Source organism: Chanodichthys erythropterus, chromosome 20 (assembly GCF_024489055.1).
Source record: "Chanodichthys erythropterus isolate Z2021 chromosome 20, ASM2448905v1, whole genome shotgun sequence".
Classification (NCBI taxonomy): domain Eukaryota; kingdom Metazoa; phylum Chordata; class Actinopteri; order Cypriniformes; family Xenocyprididae; genus Chanodichthys; species Chanodichthys erythropterus.
This window is the reverse complement of record NC_090240.1, coordinates 13,914,873-13,939,835: the sequence shown is the minus strand read 5'-3', so window position 1 is coordinate 13,939,835 and position 24,963 is coordinate 13,914,873. Positions and strand designations below refer to the sequence as shown.

General features: G+C 35.9%; 1 protein-coding gene across 10 annotated transcripts in view; it reads left to right on the top strand.

Moving 5' to 3' along the window:
- sulf2b (sulfatase 2b) overlaps window positions 1-24,963 on the top strand; it is a 245,852-nt gene that overhangs the window by 161,384 nt on the left and 59,505 nt on the right. The window contains exon 1 of one of the 10 annotated variants that reach the window (XM_067371779.1): window positions 20,945-21,056. The exons of 7 other annotated variants lie outside the window; for them this stretch is intronic. The gene's annotated coding sequence lies outside the window, so the exon portion shown is untranslated. Of the gene's footprint in view, window positions 1-20,944; window positions 21,057-21,285; window positions 21,487-21,639; window positions 21,736-24,963 lie in introns of those variants that run through there. 2 more of the 10 variants (XM_067371777.1, XM_067371778.1) reach the window with 2 other exon arrangements.

The window sequence follows — 24,963 nt, the reverse complement described above, 5'->3', positions numbered from 1 at the left end:
GAAATGGCTGTATTGACCTTTGGATGGTTAAACCGAATGACCTTTTGACACTTCAAAATCTTTAAAATACCTTTATATGTAGCAAAATTAAAATCTTTCGTATTCAATACATACTTTGGATGTCATATCTTTGTTTTGTTTTTTATTATTATTAAGGCCTTTGGACAAAAAAAAAAAAAAAGACCCGTCACGTCATTGACATTGAAAACGAAGTTTTCCCTCAATTACCTAAAATATTTTAATATTTTTTTGCAAGCAGTGCTTAAGATTTCTCACCCCTGCTATTCAGTATTAGCACTGCTTGCAGTGAAAGATGTGTGTGAAAAGGTGTCATATCTGCGGTCAGTGCTTGTCACATCCTCGTTCACTGGGAAAACACACTCACACTGATTTATGATGTGTGACAGAAACTTAACACATCCCACTCTGTGTTTCACCTCTCACACACACACCCATTCACACATGAACTGTTCGGGAAGGGAGATAAGTGTTTAATGGAGCTAATAACACACAATAAATAAATTGAAAATAACCATCACCCTCTCTTTGGCCACTGCAGATTCCCGTTTCCACATCTATCCCACTAAACACTTCGAACACTGCTCAATCCAAACCCAAGCCGCATGGATGTTTCTTGCCCACTTCAGCCCATATGTGCATCTCATCTGCCAAACACGCCTCACTGCTCTTACAGTGCCAGATTTTACAGATGTGTTTAACTTCATCCAGCCTGCTGCAGTATTTCACGAGGCCCATATTTTTCAGTTATTAAATTGTTCTCGTTTATGTTTTTGGTTCATCAGTGTGATCGGTTTCCCAGTAAACTGCTGACAGATGTAGGTGCTCATATTTAGCTGCCACCATGAGCACAATCTACAGTATATTATTATGAGTTGCTTTCAACAGATTGCAGTAATTTAAAAAAAAATATACTGTTTGCGGCTCTCAACATGCTCACAATTGAATCACTGGTAATGTACAAGCTATCACACTGCCTCAAAGATGCTGTTCCTCTTTGTGCTGCACTATTTCACGCTAAATAAGCTTGACTACCAGTACCATAAAGTAGATTATAGCAAAACAAAACTGTCTGGCCCTTTTCCTTACAAGGCAGTACTGTGACAGATAATACCATAGTATTACCATTGTACTTGTTGTTGTTGTTTTTATGCTAAAACTCTAACATAATCTAATAACAGTCTACTAATACTCTAATGAGAGTTATTTGACATGTAGTTGCAAAGTAACTTATAGCTAGTAGAATGTCTAAAGTGGTCCCTAGAAACTATCTAGCATTGTCCTAGCAACCATCCAGAACACTCTAACAACTGAATATCCATAACACCACTCTGGAAAGACCTAGAACACTCTAACAACTGAATTTCCATAGCAACACCCTGGCAACCACCCAGAACTCACTAGAAACCACCTAGAGCATTATTTGACTGCACAGAAACAAACTAAAATACTCAAAGGACCCTAGAAACTATCTAGCATTGTCCTAGCAACCATCCAGAACACTCTAACAACTGAATATCCATAACAACACTCTGGCAACACCCAGAACACACAAGCAACCACCTAGAGCAACTATTTAACTGCATAGAAACATGCTAAAATACTCAAAGGACCCTAGAAACCATCTAGCCTTGTCCTGGCAACCATCCAGAACACTCTAACAACTGAATTTCCATAGCAGCACTCTGGCAACTATTTACACTGAAACAGAACTAAAATACTCAAAAGACCCTATAGAAACCATCTAGCCTTGTCCTGGCAACCATCCAGAACACTCTAACAACTGAATTTCCATAGCAGGACTCTGGCAACTATTTACACAGAAACAGAACTAAAATACTCAAAGGACCCTAGAAACTATCTAGCATTGTCCTGACAACCACCCAGAACACTCTAACAACTGAATATCCATAACACTCTGGAAAGACCAAGAACACTCTAACAACTGAATTTCCATAGCAACACACTGGCAACCACCCAGAACACACTAGAAACCACCTAGAGCATTATTTGACTGCACAGAAACAAACTAAAATACTCAAAGGACCCTAGAAACTATCTAGCATTGTCCTGGCAACCATCCAGAACACTCTCTAACAACTGAATATCCATAGCAACACCCTGGCAACCACCCAAAACACACTAGCAGCCACCTAGAACAACTATCTGACTGCACAGAAACAAACTAAAATACTCAGAGGACCCTAGAAACTATCTAGCATTGTCCTAGCAACCATCCAGAACACTCTAACAACTGAATTTCCATAGCAGCACCCTGGCAACCACCCAAAGCACACATAAGCAACCACCTAGAGCAACTATTTAACTGCATAGAAACATGCTAAAATACTCAAAGGACTCTAGAAACCATCTAGCATTGTCCTGGCAACCATCCAGAACACTCTAACAACTGAATTTCCATAGCAGCACTCTGGCAACTATTTACACAGAAACAGAACTAAAATACTCAAAAGACCCTATAGAAACCATCTAGCATTGTCCTGGAAAACACCCGGAACACACTAGCAACCACCTAGCATTTCCCTGGCAACCGCACAGAACACTCTAACAGCTGCATAGCAATACACTGACCATAGCAACCACCTAACAGGACCCTGGCAACCACCCAGAACACTCTAACAACTGCATAGCATCACGCTGAAAACATTTAAACACCATAGCAACAGCCTGGCAACCACCCGGAATACCCCAGAAACCACCTTGGAACACCCTGGCAACCACCCAGACCAGTCTAACAGCTGCATAGCAATACACTGAAAATATTTAAAACACCATAGCAACATCTTGGCAACCAACCAGAATACCCCACAAACCACCTAGCAACACCCTGCCAACCACCCTCACAACCCTAGCAACAGTACAGAAACATTAAAAATACTCACAAGACCCTGGCAACCACCCAGAACACATTAGTAACCAACTACAACACACTAAAAACTGCATAGCAACACACTGAAAATACTTAAATCGTTACAGAAACCACATAGCAACGCCCTTGCAACAACATAGAGCAACTGCAGAGCATCATACTGTAAGTCACTTAAAAAAAAGCCCTATCAACCACATAACAACACCCTGGCAACTGCATGTCTACTCTGGCATAGTGAAAGCAAATTTTGCACATGCAAGCACCACTAACATTTCTTCAGAAAACGTAGAAATCTGTTTTCAGTTTTTCAGTATTTTAGCAACATTTTTGGTTGGATTGGTCATTTTTCTGGTGAGTGTCTGGAAATAATTCTAAGCAGTGAACCAAAGCTCGAGCCGAGTGCTTGAACCTGTTGTCCGGAGATGAGAGGATGGACCGGATGAATGAAAACAGACAGGATGTATGAGAGCGAGAGTCATGCTTTCATCTATTAAACGAGGCGTCCATAAGCTGACTTACTGCGTCCTCTCCTTTGATCTTCCCTGGATCTTTATGTATTCAAAAGAGTGATGCTTTCTCTCTTTTCTGCTCTTGCCTTGTTCCCTCTCACATGTCGTAACACCTTGCAAAAGAAAGTGCACAGCTATAATTCATGCTCACATGGTCAGATGAATGGAAAGACTGGGCCGCACATGTGAAAAACATAATTTGAAAGCTCTGAGTGGGTGCATGTGTCTGAAAGACAAGACAAACACATGCCTCAAGCTTATTATGTGGTTCCATTCGATCTTAAGAGAATGGATCTTAAGAGCTTGGGAAAATAGTCATGTTCCTAATGGTCTACATTTCAAACAAGCCATATCAGTGCCAATATTTTCTATGCATTACCCTATTATAGCAATAGATATTCTTATTCAGCACTGCAGGCAAATACAAATGTCAAATACAAATGACTTCACATTAACAAAGTTCACTCAAAAAAAGACAGTTATTTCCTAATGAAATCATTTGGTTGAGAGAAAAAAAAAAACACTTTACATGGGCTTTATCAGACAAATTACTTTTATGTATTATGCTACAACTGGATATACATATGTCTATCTATCTATCTATCTATCTATCTATCTATCTATCTATCTATCTATCTATCTATCTATCTATCTATCTATCTATCTATCTATCTATCTATCTATCTATCTATCTATCTATCTATCTATCTATCTATCTATCTATCTATCTATCTATCTATCTGTCTGTCTGTCTGTCTGTCTGTCTGTCTGTCTGTCTGTCTGTCTATCTATTCTTGTACTTGTGCACTGGAATCTTGTCACTAAGACACCAAGACTCCTTATTATTAGATAAGATTCCTTGTTGTTGTTGTTGTTGTTGTTGTTGTTGTTGTTGTTGTTGTTGTTGTTGTTGTTGTTGTTGTTGTTGTTGTTGTTGTTGTTATTATTATTATTATTATTATTATAGATTTATTCAAATAAATAAATAAATAATTTCTTTGCTGGGGAAGGCAATGGATGGATTAGTTCGGACAGTTTTCACTGTTTTCTTGGATTCTCCCTCTAGGGCAGCATTTGGTATTGATGATAAAATGGGTAGAGCAGTCAGAGTGATAAAGAAGAGAGGGCACTAGGGGAGAGAGGGATGGATGGAGTGTGTGGGTGAAAATGGGATAATGGAGCAATGAAGGAAGTAATGCTGGGTGAGAGCGTACTTTGACACACTGTTAACAGAGACCTAGAACTAATGTACTGTGACACTCACAAAAATACAATTGAGAAAGACTATTGAGATTTTTTGAGATCCTGCTGTGAGTTTAGCCTCCTCAGAATGTGTCCATCACAGAGAGAGAGAGAGAGAGACCTGTGCAGTTGTATGAGTAGACATGCAATGTTGCCATAGCAATGGTCCTGGAAGTAGCGGATGTCCGTCTGAACTGTTACTGTGCATATGATAATGAGTTATTGCACTGTGTTTCACTTTAGGGGTAGGCAAAGAGGTCAGGGTTTATGTTTTGTGTGTTTATTTCGTGTGTGTATCTTCTATGTATTCAGAATCACAATGCCTGTTAATAGATCTCTTCGTGTATTTGTAAATAGAATTCACTCCACATAGAGATTTCTGCAAATTGTCCAAATATCAGTGCAAAATACAGAAAAAAAAAAAAAAAAAAAATGCATTAAAAATTGCATTGCTGATTATTTATCAGAAGTGTACATATAGGAGTCAACATTACACCTGCAGATCAATTTGTGAGATTTTAAAGGGATAGTTCACCATAAAATTAAAATAAATTGAAATAAATTGCTCAACCTCATTCTGTTTATCATTCACATTTCCTCAAATTCAGGTGAAACCAAATGAACATCATTTATGTTAAACCAGGAGTGATGCAACATTATTTTTGAATATACACTGGCACTTGTAATTTTACAGCTCCGTGAACATCCTACAAAATGTCTTCTCTATGTTTCATGGAAGATATAAAGTCATACAAGTTTGAAACTACATGAGGGTTAAAAAAATTATGACAATATCAATTTTGCGATTTTTAAGTCTTTCACCAAAGCTGAATTTATTTGATCAAAATTGCAGTGAAAACATTAATAGTGTGAAATATTATTACAATTCAAAATAACTGTTTTCTATTTGAATATATTTTAAAATGCCATTTATTCCTGTGATCAAAGCTGAATTCTCAGCATCATTACTCCAGTCTTCAATGTCTTTCAGAAATCATATGATGATTTGATGCTCAAGAAACATTTCTTATCATTATCAGTGTTGAAAACAGTTAATATTTTTATGGAAACATTGATACTGTTTTTCAGAATTCTTTGATTAATAGAAAGTTTAAAATTTAAAGATAGAAATAGAAATAATAGAATATAAATATTTAAATCTTTATAAATGTCAATTTATTAAAAAAAAATGTGCCAATTAAACAAACTTAAGTATATATTACGTAAAGGAGGAACAAATGGACTGTTATGTCATAGAATAATATTCTACATAGCAAATTTAAGCTCAGGTAGAGTAACTGGTTGTTGTTATTATTATTATTGATTATTATTATTATCCAAACTTGTTTTTTCTCTCTCAGTGAAATCAGCTAGCAGCGTGTGTAATCCAATGCCATAAGTGTGCATACAAATACACAACTGAGATTATTTAATGGGATCCTAAAATGAGACACGGATACAGTACAACGTCCACCAGCCCCTCTCCTCTCTCTCTTTCTCTCCCCATCTGCCTTTCTCGATTTTTAATGATACATCTGCAGGAGAAAAGAGGGCGAATGGTTATTGTCAGGGTAAATGGCTTGTCATGGAGCGATTTGAATCTGAAAGCATTTTTTGTTGGTAAACTGAATGGAGTTCAGGAAGGAATGGAAGCAGAGCTGTAGAGTGTGGCGTCTCAGTGGTCTAATATACCCAGAAGGCTTCAGGCTCCCTTTGCATGTCACGACAAGCAGAGTCATATGTGGGAATATTTGTAAGGGTATCGCAGAAAGAGTATGTACATCGCTGTCATATCCGTTCTAACACAAAATACAAGTGCTTTCTCCTCCCATGTGGGACTTAAGTTGAAGTATAGCACACACACACTAGGTTCCACTCTTTCCTGCCGCATAATGTCTGTTTAATTTTACATGCACACTGAATCTAGGGGTCAAATTAGAGCAACTATATTCTGTAGGGGTCCTTCTTTCCTCCTTCCCTGCAGAAGCCCTAAGGAACCTTTCTCTATTAATATTCTTCGAGCTGAGACGAGGCGGGTGAGGAGGCAATGTAAAAAGAGAACATGAAAGTACCGTGGCCCCAACGGGAAGCCAAAGACAAATGTTAGCTCAAGAGTTCGTGGGAGTCGGTTCGAATTTGGCCCCTGCCAGGGTTACCGCAAGCTTTTTATTACGGCGCTCAACCACAAGAGCTTCTCCTATCTTACCCTGAGACCAGAAGGAAACTTTAACGCACCGGTGGAATCGATTAGGGTGGTTTTAGCCTCAACTTTTCATGGGCAAAAGGGGGTGAACTGTGCTACCCAGCTGCTCTGCTTAAAGATAAGGAGATTCTTTAGGGAAAAAGAGGTAAATCAGTCCAGAAGAAACTGCGGTGCTTAGAGCCTTGCAGGCACAGTAAAATTCCCTACTAGCAGCTAATAGTGAGCAGAATCTAATAGAGCTACAGCACTGGACCCATGCAAAGCCACTCTCTGTAAATTTTGCAAATGGGAAGGTATATTTGGCTAAATAATGACGCTCTTCGCTGTGGAATAACCACTTTCCAAGCATTTTAATTAGCAAGACCTATTGATTCATTGACTCGGGTAAGGGACTAACTAAAGGGGCATTGATGCAATTTGACAGAAATTTCCAATGACAAAGTGAGCGGAATGCATTCATTTTCAATGACAGATGTTGAAAGACTGTTGGCGATGCAATAAAATTCAGCTGATTTCAAACTGATGCACATCGACAGCAATGCAGTGTGTAAACTACCAATCACAGTGCAGACAAACTACATTCCAATTCACACCAAGAGCTATGAATATAGAGATAACTATAACAATAACTTTTTTAGCATCCACACCAACGCACAATATCATTCTGTTTATTAAAGGATTAGTTCAAGCTTTTTCCGTAAGTTGAATAGGAAAGGCGCAGGACGTAGAGTAAGTTTTACACTTTTTCATATGTTGAAAACAGAAGGCGGTCTGGCGGAATCTAGATATTTTAACTTGTTAACTTGTTAAATATGGATATTTTTGTTACACAAACACATCACTTCACTTCAGAAGGCCTTTATTAACCCCCGGAGCCGTGTGGAGTAAAAATGCTGGGTTAAAAACAACCCAAGTTGGGTTAAACAGTTGGGTTAAATGTTTGCCCAACCTGCTGGGTAGTTTTATTTAAACCAACTATTATTTAAAAAATGCTATATGGCTAGCTTAAAATGAACCCAAAATAGTTGGGAAATTAAAAACCAGATGCAATTAGAGACAACAATAATAGACAAAAGGTGAATGTTTATTAATAAGCTTTAATATTTTATTAATATAAATGTAATAGTTTATTAATATAAATTTATTAATAAGAAATTTAATAAATGTTTATTGTTTAATAATTATTCATTGAACATTAATAAATGTTCATTTCCACCATACTTTGGGTTAATTTTAATACAGTAATTTTTAAACAGTAGTTGAGTTAAATAAAACTACCCAGCAGGTTGGGCAAACATTTAACCCAACCGCTGAGTTAAAACAACCCAATTTCTGGGTTTGTCCATTTTCAACCCAACTTGGGTTGTTTTTAACCCAGCATTTTTTAGAGTGTACACTCTTATGATGGATGGAGACACTTTCTTCAGCTTATACTAGTGACCCCAGTTCACTGCCATTATAAAGCTCCGATGCGTCAGGATATTTATTAAAATTTTTCCGATTATGGAAGAAGAAAGTCATATACACCTAGGATGGCTTGAGGGTGAGTAAAGCTTGGGCTAATTTTCATTTGAAAGTGAACTAATCCTTTAAAATTAAACACTGCAGTTTTGTCATCTGCTGCTTTAAATGCTCAAGCTCTTTAAAGCAAGATGGATTCTGATTGGCTGTCGACGTTTTTTTTGTCATGAACTGTTCTGAAAATGATGCCATTACAGAACAATTTCATGGAACAGTTCTTAAAAGAACCTTTTTCTCTTAGTGTGAAGATGATTTTAATAATCTAAATAACCTTTTTCAATATGAAGAACCATAGGTGCCACTAAAGAACCTTTATTTTTAAGAGTGATTTCACTTGTTAACCTGGTGCATTTTCTCAGTTGGTTCGGTTCGTTTAGGCATATGTGAACACTGCAATCACGCTCGGATCCACACCAAAAACAATCACTCTGAGACCGATGAACTAAGTGTTACCTGACTTGGACTGAAAATGCAGTATTTCATGACAAAATTTGACATTTGTGCCTTTAGCAGTCGCCTGGGAATTCAACCCATGACCTTTGTGTTGCTAGCTACAGGAACACCATTGTTCAATTATACTTTTATGCATTTCATACAAAGACAAATTTCCTTAAAGGGGTGGCTGATAATGATTTCACTTTTCTAACTTTAGTTAGTGTGTAATGTTGCTGTTAGAGCATAAACAACATCTGCAAAATTACGATGCTCAAAGTTCAATGCAAATGGAGATATTTTCTTTTTAAAGAATTCTCTGTTTAAGGACTACAACAAATGGCTGGTAGGGACTACAACGAGCATGTTCTTGGGTTAGTGACATCAATTCACTTCACATTTATTTGTATAGCACTTTTCATCATGCATATCGTTTCAAAGCAGCATTACAGAGATTGCATGTCAACATTACAATTTAGAGAATCTGGTATCGGAGGTGACTGTCCAATGTATGTGGTTTCAGAAACAAATGTACATATAATCATGCAGTTAGCTAACAATGTAATAATTTAGGCAATTTAATTTACAATCACTGTTAGCAGATTAATTGAAGGTAGAAGCAATGAGCTCCTGGAAAAATGAATTACATATTAACAATAATTAGGATATATAGAAATTTGGGAATGTGCATGTCGATCCAGATGTTGCGCCATCTGAAGTCCTCGCAGGTGCCGTCTCTTCAAAGGAGTTGGTCATCTGAGGTCTTCTTAAGAGGCTGGATCCAAACTGAAGCTGACGTCCTCTCTAGGGCGTCCTGAGATAAAACAGAAAAGCAAATGGAGAATAATTAGCGTAGCTGCTGTTCATAACATTAAGCAAAGATAGTCATGTGCAATTTATCTGATATGAGATGCATTATGTATGTGAATGCTTGCCTAAAGAGATGTGTCTTTAATCTAGATTTAAACTGGGTGAACGAGTCTGAGCCCCGAACATTATCAGGAAGGCTATTCCAGAGTTAACATCACTAACCCTAAAATTTACATAAACCACGCCCCCGAGAACACGCAACAAAGCTTTAGAGAAGAGGAAGAGTATGAAGCTAATAATATGACAATACTATTTGAATTTGAAAATGTGTACAATTGAATTATAGACAAGTGTAATTTAATAAAATTGAATATTATGTGGCATTTTACATAGTTCTGAATTAGATTTTTTTAAAACATTTGAAATTGAACACAACTGAAATGTTTTCATGGCAGAAATTTATAGACATGTATTTAAAAAAAAAAAAAAAAATCTGAAATCTTAGACTACAAATATCCAGTTTTTAACAATACAGCTTCAAGTTTTCAAGATGAAAAAGAAATTCAGAAGCGCAGAAATTCAGATCGTACAGAAAGTAGGTCAGAGGCCATCCGTAGAGGGTCTCAGAAAAGTCGAACAGAGCATTTCGGCCAATTACAGAGCTTTCTCGGCACATGAAACATTTGTCTAAGCTTTTCTAGTGTTTGTTTTAAAGTAGGCTATATTTGGTGTGAAAGTGATTAGCATGCTACTGTGTCTACACAGGACACGAGCGACGTGACAATAGAACCCATTGATTATAATCAGTAATATATAATGTCTACAACACCGTGTCTATACCGGACATGACCGCCGCATCACAACAGCTTGAAGTGACCGCTGCAAAGAGCGTGGACTTCGTCAGAAATAATGGGAATCCGTTTGCTGTTGGAGATTTGACGTGTCGTGTCGGGCCGCGCGGCATTCGGTGTAGACAATATCACTGATTATCATCAATGGGTTCTTGCCTTTCTAGTGACTACAGACGCACACTGTGTGAACATGAGTCTGGACTTCAGCATGTAAATTAGCCATCAAATGGCTTACAATAAACCGATAATAATATGTGTATTGAGCGGACATTAATGGTATAATGCATGGGTGTATGAACCATTGTATGTGGGTAGGACAAGACCCATCCACGTTTTAAGACCAATGATGTTGGGCCCATTCACTTTTACCGTCTCTAATTCGGCACGTCTGTTCACTTTTCAGAGCGCCGTCAGTCAAATCCATTCCTCAAGTGGAATGCCCTCATAAATGCAGTCTACAAACATCTAAATAATAGGCATGAACTCCACAGCAACTACATAAATTTATCCACTAACCATTCAGAAACGTCCAGTTTCATTCTAAAAGTTGTAACTTCTTCCTGAGTCTCTCCATCAGTGTCGACTCCGGTTTGAACAATGTAAGGCTGAACACCGTTACTGACAATCCTCATTTTGGCTGCGTGAGATTCTCCAGCTTTGTTGTTGTTGAGCACCTGAAGCACAAGCTGTTAAAGCTGGAAAGGGGGCGGGAGCTGCAGCTCATTTGCATTTAAAGGGACACACACACAAAAAACAGCGTGTTTTTGCTCTCAACCAAATAGGGGCAAATTTGTCAAGCTATAATAAATAATCTGTGGGGTATTTTGAGATGAAACTGACACATTCTGGAGACACCAGGGGTCTCATTTATAAAGCGTGCTCCTCGCTGTCATTAAAACAGCGGGTCACTGGAAAAGTGATCGAAAGTAGCACATCTACTATCTCAATTCATATCACTTTTGTCTCCAGAATGTGCGTACGCACGGCTCAAAGTTTGCTTAAAGGTGCGCACATTCTCCCGTCAAGTTTGTTTTTATAGATCACAACCTTTGCGTGGGAACTGGCGTACGCACAAAATGGGGCTGGAAACGTGCGTATGCCAGTTCCTGCGCAAACTTTGAGCCGTGCGTACGCACATTCTGGAGACAAAAGAGATATGAATTGAGATAGTAGATGTTCTACTTTCGATCACTTTTCCAGTGACCCGCTGTTTTATGACAGTGAGGAGCGCTGGGAGCACAATAATTCCTCTTTAAACTAAACTGCAGATGTTATGACAAAATATTTTTTTCGAGAATGACGATCAGTGATTCACACTTAACTTAGATATTATGGAAGACACTGCTGGATTCGGTGGTCGAACGGTCCGTTGTCCAGTAGGTCCAATGATAATATCTTACTGTACAACTACAGCTGTAGGAGGTGTTGATGTCGTGTGAAGGATCTTCAAACAGTTACCACTGTATTTGAAGGAGATAATTTGAGGAAAACGGTAAGATTTGCATTTTTTCTTTTTAAAATACTTTGTCAGTGACGCGCCGAATCAGATAATTGTATTTACACTGCAATAAATAAGTAGTCCGATCTGTTTCCACTAAAAATAGCCTATAAACTTCCTAAAAGATATAGAAACTGCATACATTTGATTTGAATTGTTTAAAACTATTAAAATACTATCTGGCCAGTGGAAATGAATGAATCAACTCTATCCTAAAACCTTTATCTGAAGTATTTTATACAATTTTGTTTTTATGGATATTTTGATATATTTATTCTAAAACATAAAGAGGATATTGGATGATCTTTATCAATATAATGTGTGGCACAAATGGCATTTATAGTCCATATCTAATATTTTCCAATGTCTTGTACCTTTGACGGTGTTAACCGTGGTGTCACATGGATGGGAATATGTATGGAAATGATATGCAGATGAGGTTATGCATAGTAAAACTAGGTGTCGTAAGCTCCATATATGGTGATGTCGGGGAGGAGACAGGGTGGAGATGGACGTACGCACAATCTTCCCCTGACTGGGATTTATAAAGGGATTTGTGCGCAGGTTCTGGCGTACGCATGGTTTTTTAAATTTTATAAACTTTTTTTTTTAAGTTTTATAAATGGTTAAACAAATTTAGTAGGGATCCTACGCACCGTTTTATAAATGAGACCCCAGAGACTTATATTACATCTTGTGAAATATGTTTCATCCTCCAAATGCTCAGTTTCTGAATGAGATATGTATTTTGCTCTTTAAAGTTGCTTGAAGCACAAAATGCATTTTGTCCACAAAATGTTTTTTTATGTTCAATTTTGATTAGATAAATAAAAAATTGCAAAGTAGCAAGAAGGAGACTCATTCATGTAAGTACAATTTTAAGCCAGGATGGTATATAGATTTTATAGTTATTCTGTTAACTTCATGCCTCGGGCTAGATTCAACACTATTATCTTAGTCGACAAACTGCACATGCCCGTCTTTTAAAGTTTAAAGTGATACCAAGTAAAGCCAACATGACCATATTTGTTCTCAGAAGAACAGGAAGTGGCACTTCCACAGAACTGCAACATGATCAGAACTGTAAGAATGATAAACTGATGTAAGCAATTCAAATGAAACTGTCAGCTACTAAAGAAAATGTGCCAGGCTCTGTCATGTTTTTTTTTTTTTTTTCATGCTTATTTTCTTTAACTCCATGTTGCAATGCATATTTGGAATATTATTTATATTACGCCATGAAAGCAAAATAACTAGGAACAGAATCACAAATGACAAAGAAGAATTACACAACCTTATTGCCAGTAAATAAATAAATAAATAACAATATTACCGTAATTTTTTTTTAAATAATAAATAAGTAAAATTATTATTGTACAAATAAAAAAGTTTTTATTTAATTAAAAATATAGTATAAAAATACAGTTTCATGGATTGTGAGAAATAGTTTTGCCTGATACATTTTCTTAATTCACTCATTATTACCAGGTTGAGCAATATTATTGGACTATTAATGTATTTATATATGTGGGATCAGTGTTACATTTTCGTACTGAGAGGTGAAAAGGATGGTGGTGTAGCTTAGTGGTTCCAGAAGTATGCAGGTTTGAGTGGTCCTCCAACTGTCAACAACATCCCCTTGAGCTTTACACCTGACCTTCAGGTTGCTCCAAAGGGACTGTCATTTTATTTAGAGTACCATAAATCGTTTTGGATTGGAAGGTGTCAGCTAAATGACTAATTAGCAAAGCAGCAGCAGAAAAGAAGCACTGAAAACAGAAGGGAAAAGGTCACGCTTCATTTAAGTCGCTTTAATCTTTTTGCACGTTGCCCAGTAAGACCTGAGAATGGTTAGAAACACTGAATAATGTATAATAGAGCATGACACGTGTTAAAGAGAATTCACACTGAAACCTTTACACAGTTTACAGAGAACTCTTGGTATGGTGCATTTTAAATTTCCAAGAAGCCAGAGTGAATAAGGCAAGTCTTTTATTCTTTTGGTGTATTCATGCACACACTCTCACAAGCAATTGCACACATTTGGTTAATGTGCAAATTAATTAGCAGCCTTGGCACATACTCAGCATGTCAAGCGCACACACACACACACACAGGCAAATGGAGCAGTGATAAGTTGCAAAAATACGTTGGCGGGAGTTCTTGAGCACATTGTTGTTTTCCAAAGTGCTTTAGCATTTCATTGCATGAGTGAATAAAACATGTTCTTCTGTTTTATTTCTCTCTCTTTCTGTTCTCACTGTCATTGTCTTTAAGAATGCATTGTGTTATTTATTATGTTATTCGTTTTGCTTGCAGAGTAACATCTTGAGCGAGTGCTTTCAGAAGGTTACAAGTTATGCATGTGTGTTTATTTCATTTCTTTGAACCGCATCAGTAATTAAAACCCATTACTGACTAGTTCTTTCTTGTTTTTATTGCCTGTACAACCTCTCTAAAACTACATGAACTACTTTCTGTATGCAATCATTAATCCTGTCAATCAAGCCAACAAACACACACACACACACACACACACACACACACACACACACTTCTTCAGCCAAATCTTAAAATCCTCTTACTGTTTATTGTAATAATTGTAAATCACTCAGATACACAAGAAGAAAGCACAAGGGGCTTTAAACAAGCAACATGTGTGCCTTAATTACACAACAAACATGAATTCACAAGCCAAATGTTTAAAGGTGCCATTAATTTCGGCATAGTTGAATAACAAGAGTTCAGGAAATGAACATGGAAATGACATACAGTGAGTCTCAAACTCCATTGCTTCCTCCTTTTTATGTAAATTTTTTTAAAATACCTCAAGAACAGGCGAATCTCAACATAACACCAACTGTTACATTACAGTCGGGATCATTAATATGTATGCCCCCAATATTTGCATATGCCAGCTCATGTTCAAGGCATTACACAAGCCAGTATTAACGTCTGGATCTGTGCACAGCTGAATCATCAGACTAGGTAAGCAAGCAAGAACAATAGCGAAAAATGGCAGATGGAGCAATAATAACTGACATAATCCATGATAACATGATATTTTTAGTGATATTTGTAAATGTTTCGTTAGCATGTTGCTAATGTACTGTTAAATGTGGTTAAATTTATCATTATTTCTTACTGTATTCACGGAGACAAGAGCCGTCGCTGTTTTCATTTTTAAACACTTGCAGTCTGTATAATTCATAAACACAATTTCATTCTTTATAAATCTCTCCAACAGTGTGTAATGTTAGCTTTAGCCACGGAGCACTATCAAACTCATTCAGAATCAAATGTAAACATCCAAATAAATACCATACTTATTGGTGATTAGATATTCTGCATGACGAACACTTTGTAAAGATCCATTTTAAGGGATATATTGTCTGTGTGAACTTTGTTTATGCAATGATAGAGTCGAAAGCTCGGGAGGGGGCGGAGAGAGCGAGTAATTAAAGGGAGCCTGAATTGGCGCATTTCTAATTATGCCCCAAAATAGGCATTTTGTTTTAAAATCTATGGGGTATTTTGAGCTGAAACTTCACAGACACATTCAGGGGACACCTTAGACTTATATTACATCTTGTAAGAAAACGTTCGATGGCACCTTTAAAATATTGAAAATTATTTTCATACCGTATGTTGAATTTGACTGATGATAAGAATACAGAGCTGTTTTATCATTACCACTTCTTTCTAAAGCAAGGATCATTACTACTATTATTGATCATACTTAGTGTTTAGGTCTTTTGTAGTGTCAAGTCCAAGTCTTCAAAGGGTTAGTTCACCCAAAAATGAAATTTCTGTCATTAATTTCTCACCCTCATGTCGTTCCACACCCGTAAGACCTTCATTCATCTTCGGAACACAAATTAAGATATTTTTGATGAAATCTGAGATGTAAAGTATGTGACTCGTTCGGACAGCAATGTAATCAACAGTTTCAAGGTCCAGGAAAGTACTAAAAACATCATTACAACCATTGACGTGACTGCAGTAGTTCAACATCAATGTTATGAAGCGACGAGAATACTTTTTGTGCGCAAACAAAACAAAAATAATGACTTTATTCAACAATCTCTTCTCTTCCCTGTCATTGTCCATAAGCAGTTGCCACAGTGAAGGCTTCAGTGTTTACGTCCAAACGCCGGCTTAGTATTGGCCAAAGCTGATCACGTGAGCAGTGAGATGTATGCCTGTGATGCGTCTGATGTGGAACCTGGAAGTGTTCTCATCTCTTCATAAAATTAAGGTTGAACCACTGCAGTCATGTGGACTTTTTTAACAATGTCTTTAGTACCTTTCTGGGCCTTAAAATGGTGATTATATTGCTGTCTATGGACGAGTAATATACCTTTCAGATTTCATCAAAAATATCTTCATTTGTGTTCTGAAGATGTACGAAGGTCTTATGGGTGTGGAACGCCCTAGCAACCACACTGTAACATGCAAAATCCACTGAGAACACCTTCATACTCCAGTCTTCAGTGTCACATGATCCTTCAGAAATGTTTTTTTGACACATAGAAAATTGAAAACAGCATATATTTGATATTAAAAAGTAATCCACTACCTAGCAACCATTCATAACACCCTAGCAACCACACTGTAACATGCGAAATCCACTCAGAACACCTTCATACTCCAGTCTTCAGTTTCACATGATCCTTCAGAAATGTTTTTTGACGCATAGAAAATTGAAAACAACAGCATATATTTGATATAAAAATCTTTCGTAACATGATAATAATTAAGACATTATAAATGTTGTTTTTTTTTTCTTTCACTTTTGATCAATTTAATGCATCTTTGCTGAATAAAAGTATGAATTTCTTTTAAAAAATTCTTACTAACCCTAAATGTTTGAACCGTTTTTTGAAACACAGTCCCTTGATGCTATTCTTTCATCAAAGTGTATTCATACATCTCTTCAGTGGTTTGTAATTACCTTACACAAACTCCAGCAAAAACAGACAACTGTTGTGTGATTGTTTACACAAACCATTTAGCCCACACTGCGTCTCTCCATTAAACAGTTTTACACCCTATTTCAACACTCCCTGCCTCATAATTCACATCATTTAGGGCATTTGTAAACACAATTTATTTTAAATAACAAACCTTTCCCTTGACGACAAATTGGTCTGAATACATCAAGTCTACATGATGGTGAAGCAAAATTTCAATGCCATGCAATTCTGAAATGAGTTTAAAGAGATTTTCGTCATATTTTTAAAGTGGTGTAGGAGGAAAAGATACGCCAGTGCTCTAATGCAGAGCAGCGCGGAGAGAAAGCAAGAGATGAATTATAATTAGCAGGTGTAATTAGAGGCTAGCAGACACTAATGAAGAAGGATTAATTGCTGTTATCATCAAGGACTCTCTATTAATGCCCTTATTTAATACAAGTTGTCCACATGTTCGTCACGGCACTGAACTGCAGGCCTGAAATAGCTCTCAAGTCTCAGCGTGTTGTTTGGCTCAAGTCTCGACTCAGCTGATCGTGAGATATCGAGCTTGTGCTGTTGTATTGATATGTGCGTCAGGTGTTTTGTCAAGTCACTGCTGCTAATTAGTATCTCTCTGTTAATGCAGGCTTGTAATTTGAGGGCGTTCATTTAGATTAATTTTTCATTATTTATTTCTGCTTTATTGTTCCACTGTGTTTTATTTGATGTCTGGGGCTGGGAAAATATTTATCTACCGGTTTTAGAGCTTTGTGTTTCATAAGATGTGTATTTGCTTAAGAAATACACATTTCACATTTGATGCCTGTTACAGGTCTCAAAGTAGTTGGGACGGGGGCATGTTTACCATGGTGTAGCATCTCCTCTTCTTTTCAAAACAGTGTGAAGACGTTTAGGCATCGAGGTTCTGAGTTTCTGGAGTTTTGGTGTTGGAATTTGGTCCCATTCTTGCCTGATATAGGTTTCCAGCTGCTGAAGAGTTTGTGGTCATCTTTGATGTATTTTTCTCTATAGGTGAAAGAAATGCTTCTCAGAAATGCTCTTAAGAACAGTCTTAAGTTTTGGATTAAGTGCCAAAAAGTTCTTAGTAAAGAGTAGGAGTTTTCTAAGAGTAGGAAACTTTTATAAAGAGGCTAAAAGCAACTTTTAGTAAAGTGTAAGATGGATTCTTAAGTGCTGACTTAAGTGTTGTGAACTAAGGACTACAATGATGTCAACTCAAAATGGCCGCCCTTAACCTCTGAATCAGCCAATAGCGAGCCTGGAAGGGTGAAGTCACAGCAGCACAATACCAGTCACTTAATGTTATTATAAAAAAAACAATAATAACAATAATATATACAGTATATAAAAAAAAAAACACAAACATTTTAATATTTAAATTGATTTAAAAGCAATAGCTTTGCATTGTGCAAAATGATCACAAATTAGTATTGATGGTGTGGAATATTTTCTATTGATATATGTCTCCTCATTTACAGTTAGAGCAATGATGTGTCATGAGTTCATCAATGGCTCCAACAACTGCAGGGAAGCCCACAGTCAACATAAAAGTGGCTTTCTTTTGCCATGTGGTTTGATGGTCAGTTTGAAAGTCAATGAACTGCCATAGAGTAGAGGCCAAATGTGATGTGAAAACTGACATCTTCAACCTTAATTCAACTTAATTAAACTTTTAAAAGATGTAAGCACATCGACTAGCTGGAGTCAATTGTTTCATGTGTGATAATGAAATGAAATTTCAAATTATGTTTGGCCAGTCTGTCATACAAAGAAATTATGAACACATGCAAAAACAAGAGAGAACCAATTAAATATGAAAAACAAATTTTGTTGTATTTAATGTCATATTTTAAAACATTTAAATAATATAAAAATAAAAATATTTGTTCTCATATTTTGATGGTTTAAGCGAAATTGTTTCCGATTAACAAGAAACTCTTGTTTGTATTTACTCTTGTGTACTGTATGTACATCGTTTGTGCTTCCTTGTCGTTCCTTCATCAACTGCACTACTTTCTATATATTTTCTATATATTAGTATTCTATACTATTTGGTCTAAATAAATACAAAAGTAAAACATTTAAAACTAAAGTCATGTGAATGTAGGCATCACAACATTGTTATCTATGAAAAGTGATGAAAAGTATGAAAAAGTGAATATACACTTTTACTAAAAATGTGTAACAGTTACTAAATTGATATTAATTAAAGATCAAATTTAAGTGCATATAAAATTACAGCAAAGGTTACCTAAATGTAAAAATAGGGAATGAGCTGCAAAATTAAATACTAATTAAAAAAAATATATATATATATAAAATTAATTAATTAATTAAATCTCTAATATGGGCTAATAATCAATATTGTACCGATATAGCATACTTATAGTTTTCTTTTGCCCTGTGTGCTGAAATGTTTGTTTTGCTACATTCAAAATATCTTATCCAGTGTTTTTGGATTTGCCTTGTTGACTAGTTTGAGTTTACTAGTTGCTATTTGTGCATCTGCCACAGTGAGTGAATGGATTCATTGTATCTTCTTGTTTTATTAAGCGCATATTATTCATAAGAACCTTTTGTGTTTGACTGCACACACACACAGTCACGCACACACACACACACACACACAGTCACTCTGGTTAGCTCTTTTTATTTTTTTATGTAGCATGATAAGAGGAGCAAATGGATAGATTTAATTAAAAAGAAAGGCCAGACTATTTGACAGTTCTTTTTTTCTTTCTCTCTTTCTGTCTCTCTGACAATAACAAAGACACGGTCTGTTGAGCTCCTCACAGTGGGAAGTTGGGAACTGTAGCAATTTTTCTGAAAATTCATAGCAGAATAGTTGTGGAATTAGCTGTGAATAGCAAAATTCCTGTTGGCTTTGCGGTCATAGACAGATGTCTGAAGTGTGTCTGGCCTGTCGTCATTTGTGTGTGTGTCTATGTGTGTGTGTGTGTTCAAGTTCGCTTGTTGAATCAATACCTCTCTGCCCCAGACGGCCGTAGTCCATCAGGGTCTTTACACACAAACCCTCTTCTGTTATCGGGGCTTTATCTTGTGTGGTTGTCTTTTACTCAGACCACTTTACAACACACATTAATCTCCTGTTCAAGAAAGGCAGTATTTAGCTAGTAGTAAATGGGTAGTGAGAAGACATGAAATGCTTTTGGGATTTTAACATGTCCTGCGATGTGACAAGGTATACTTCATTTAAAGCTATTTTAAGTAACATTTTGCTAATTCTTTTCATAGCTCATATTAATTTTGAGAACACATGGAATAGATGTACTCTTTAAATATTCTTTTTTTCAAACCACAAATCCATCTAAAATGAATTATGGAAAGGAAAAAAAAGTGCTTAAAAATTGTGAAAAAAAAAAAAAAAATAGTGACCATATAGTGGACTAAAGAGATAAATCCTTTTTTAAAAAAAACAAACAAATATAATTTAATATTATATTAAATATAATTATAAACAAATATAATTTATATATATACATACCAATGAGATATATATATATATATATATATATATATATATATTTTTTTTTTTTTTTTTTTTTTTATATATATACTAATTTTTATATAATAAAATATATATATATATATATATATATATATATATATATATATATATATATATATATATATATATATATATATATATATATATATATATATATATATATATATAATGTATATATATATGTATAAAACTTTTGCTTCAAATGCATTTTCAGCTTTCAGCACAGCTGGCACAGTGAATTTAAACGCCAATCGCATCCATTTGCATGCAGTTTGTGCACACAAATCATTGGTATGTAAATATAAGCACTGTTTTTCCTCAAATGAAACTGGGCTATTGCAGTAATTCATCTAAATTTAAATGTGGCGGGCTTTCATTTAGAACTCATGTAAATATAAATAGCGAGGGCTTTCGTTTGAGGTGCTTGTTAATATAATGTAATGTAAATGAATCTTCTTGTATGCAGAGCAGCGTGGTCGACGGAGCATAAACGGGACGCAGATGGGACCCTCGTCCTCGGTTTTGTTACGCCGCGATGCTCTGTTAACCCTTACTGAAGATGGGAGTTGGGACAGGGGTGAGAAGGACAATAAATTTAAAGCAGCAGTGCTCAAGGTTACAACACATCAATCCTGAGAGAGTGGAGATGAGACGAGTGGGAATGGAATTATAGCAGGGGAGAGAGAGAGAAAGAGGGTGCGATAAAGCTAGAACGAGAGAGCCTGGGTGGGTGGGGGGGAGAAGGGAAGTGCAGAGAGAAGAGAGCGCACATGAGCGACTCCAACCGTGAGAGAGCGAGAGAGAGAGGGATATAGCTACAGCGCAGTGACCTACAGAGACAGATGAGTAAGTGCTGTGTGTGGAGTGTTACCACAGTATCTTGTTATCGAGGATCCCATTAAGATGGTCCCGTAGCCCTCGCGCTCCATATCTGGATATTTCTACTTCCATGTGGGATGAGCAGCTGTGCTGAGCGAGACCGAGGCATCTGACATCAACACCATGAGGTACTCACGGAACGGAGGGAACGAGACGTGAGAGAGGTGTTTGAGAGCAGAAAGAGAGAGGGATGACAGTGATAACAAGCGGGAGATGCTGTGTAAGGTGGTGAGAGAAGAGGAAAGGAGATTTAGAATGATGAAAGCAGTGAGGGACGAGTGGAGGAGAGGTGTTTTCCTGAAAAGTGAAGTTGGGGGTTTGTGCCTCTGTTGAGGGACGGACTCTACATTAACCCAGATTATGCTCACTTCAGGCTAGTAAGTTGTCTAAATTCTGTTCCTTTGTTTTTTATTTTATTTTGCAGTAAAAATAAAACATTTGTTTAAATCCAAAACTATTTCAAATTTACATTTAAATTGAATTCACATACTATTTAGTTTTGTATTAAAATGGAAATCTAGATGCAGTTCAGATTTACATTTAAATCGAATTCTGAATACAGTTCTGATTTATATTTAAATGAAAATATTTAAATGTAATTTAAAACAAATTCAGATACAATTTGAGTTCTCAGTTCACATTTAAATCCAGATTTCAAATGTGCATTAAATGCAAAATCAGATACAATTCAGAATTATATTTAAATAAAAATAAGGATATAATTTAAATGTATATTTAAATCTAAATTCAGATACAATTTGAGTTCACAGTTCACATTTAAATCCAGATTTCAAATGTGCATTAAATGCAAAATCAGATACTTTTCACATTTATATTTAAATCAAAATCAGGACACAGTTTAAATGTATATTTAAATCCAAATTCAGATACAAGTTCACAGTTCACATTTAAATCCAGATGTCAAATGTACATTAAATGCAAATCCAGATATATATTCACATTTATATTTAAATCAAAATCAGGACACAGTTTAAATGTATATTTAAATCCAAATTCAAATACATGTGCGCAGTTCACATTTATATCCAGATGTCAAATTTATGTTAAATTAAATTACAATTTAAATGTATATTTAAATCCAAATTCAGATACAAGTTCACAGTTCACATTTATATCCAGATGTCAAATTTACATTAAATTAAATAACGTTACAATTCAGATGTATATTTAAATCCAAATTCAGATACAGGTTCACAGTTCACATTACAATCCAGATGTCAAATTTAAATTAAATTAAATCCAGTTACAATTATATTTAAATCCAAATTCACATGCAAGTTCACAGTTCACATTTAAATCCAGATACAATTCAAATTCACACTTAAATCCATATTCCAGATAAAATTCAAATTCACATTTCCAGATCCAATCCAAATATGATAAAACAAGTATATAACAGTGTTTGTTTGTTAATTCCTTGAAACATATCTGTCAATACTACATTAAATTTGAATCTGAATTTGTATGAGGATATAATGTCAAATATTTTCAAATTCAGAGCAGATAATAAAAACGCATACCTCCGACTGAATAAAATCTGATTGGAAAAGCTCTGTTCAAAGTGTCTGTAAAAGCACTATAATAAAAGCACTCCTATAAATAGTATATAAATGCGGCAATTTTCTATGCTGCTTGGCAACCACAATATATATTATTTGGATTATTCACATTATGTCAATAATAAATTTAACTCTTGACTGAACATTGGTGTTTATAGCATAGAGCCGCTTTGTGTTGCCTGAGAACATGCCTTACTTTAACGCAATCTTCACATAGCTTACATTGTCCGCCAGCTTTGTAAATGGCAGAGTAAATGCTTCAAAAGTCTCCGCTCAAGCAGTAATAGCAATGTTCGATATATCCTGTTCTTTTGTATATAATCTTTTAGTGAAACCCCTGTTGTTACTGTTCCAGTGAGAACTGGCAGTAAAAGAGACTGTCTCATTCTTTTTTCTCTCTAGTGGCTATGAGCTGGGTATCCGTATATTGTGTTTTGGACAAAAGCAGCTGTAGTGTGAAATCTCTAGGAATGCAGATACAGTGTACAGTACAGTGTATGAAAACCAAGGGAAGAGCGAGAAATATCCAAGGGAATGAGAGTGTTTGAATGTGAAATGTGTTTTGCAATAGCATCAAATTAAATTCTTGAGGATCTTCTCTGATTCATCTTATGTTAGACTCCAAATACACATGTAAGGGTCAGTCATATCAGCTGGACGTTCCTCTCGCTAATTTTATCTGTGCCGTAAAATAAGAGAAACACAGACCACATAGAACGAAAATAGAAAAACCGTAATGACTAAACGCAAGCTACCTATTAGACTCAATCATGTGCTTTATAATTTCCCGGAATCTTTTAAAAATCATTCTTTGCTGTCATCCTGCGTATAATTATATTCTGTGGACCCTGGTCCAACCTGCCAAATGCCAGTGTGACTTTCCATAAATATAGCAGTAATGTAATAGAAATCAATTCTCTCTTTCTCTGTCGGACGTTCTCACGGTGTTAAAGGGTCTTTACGATCGGTGCGCTAGCATGCAGAGCACCAGAGAGTAAGTGTTTCTTTCCATCAATACACTGATGGTTATGCGAGGAATAATATTATTTTATGTTAATTTCTGCATGATTGCGTTTGACAGGAAATGTGTATTGAATCGCAAACTTGTGAATTCAGAGGGTTTGAATAGAGATTGAGGAGGTGTTTGTGTGGCTGTATTAATGTCTCGGAGGGTTAAAGGGGTTTGTGATTTGTCTCTTCAGAGACTGGTGTCTGTTTTCTTCACTCGCTTCTTTTTCTTTCTTTTTAAATGCTTTCCATGAGGCACTCAACTGTTTTGGCATGAAAATACTCCTCAAAATGAAGAAGTCAACTGATTACAAACAAGTGTAATTTGTACAGATTGATATATTTGCAGTTTTCTAATTTAATACAAATTATAAAATCAGCATGGCAATCTGAGTGAAAAGTTGAATGTAAAATAATGTGAATATCAGAATATTAATAATTAGTATGACGCCCTTTTGCACGAACTCCACAAGTTTAAGTGCAAAACCTTGATGACCGTGTTCTCCAGAGTGATTTGAGATAATCAAAAGCATCTTTTGCTTCAATGGAAAAACATCTGACCGCATGATTAATGTCACAAGTTTACTAATAGGATTAGAATAACCTTGGAAAAGAAGCTTAAATATTTCTATTCATTTGACATCATAACGTTTCTTTGTTTTATTTCCAGCGTTGAATTAGATTTTGAATCTATATTTGGAGCTCAGTGTTTTGATGGTTCATTTTTCAGGTTGACGTACAGTGCATGGTTAATAAGTTATTTACCCTTTGGCATGATCAAATTAAAGTTGATAATTTGTTGTTCTCATTCAGTGCAAATGTGAGTCGACTAACTTTTGAAAGTTGTGTTGAAGGGTATTTAAGGGAATAAATTCAGTTTTGCCATCTGTGTTACAAAGCAACAAAGCTGTTATTTTAGTCTGTTGCATGAATTAGGCAGTTAATAAGTGCAGACTGACATCTGTATGTTGTGTTCAGGATAAGAACTGGTACATGTACAGACAGTCTGGAGCGAAA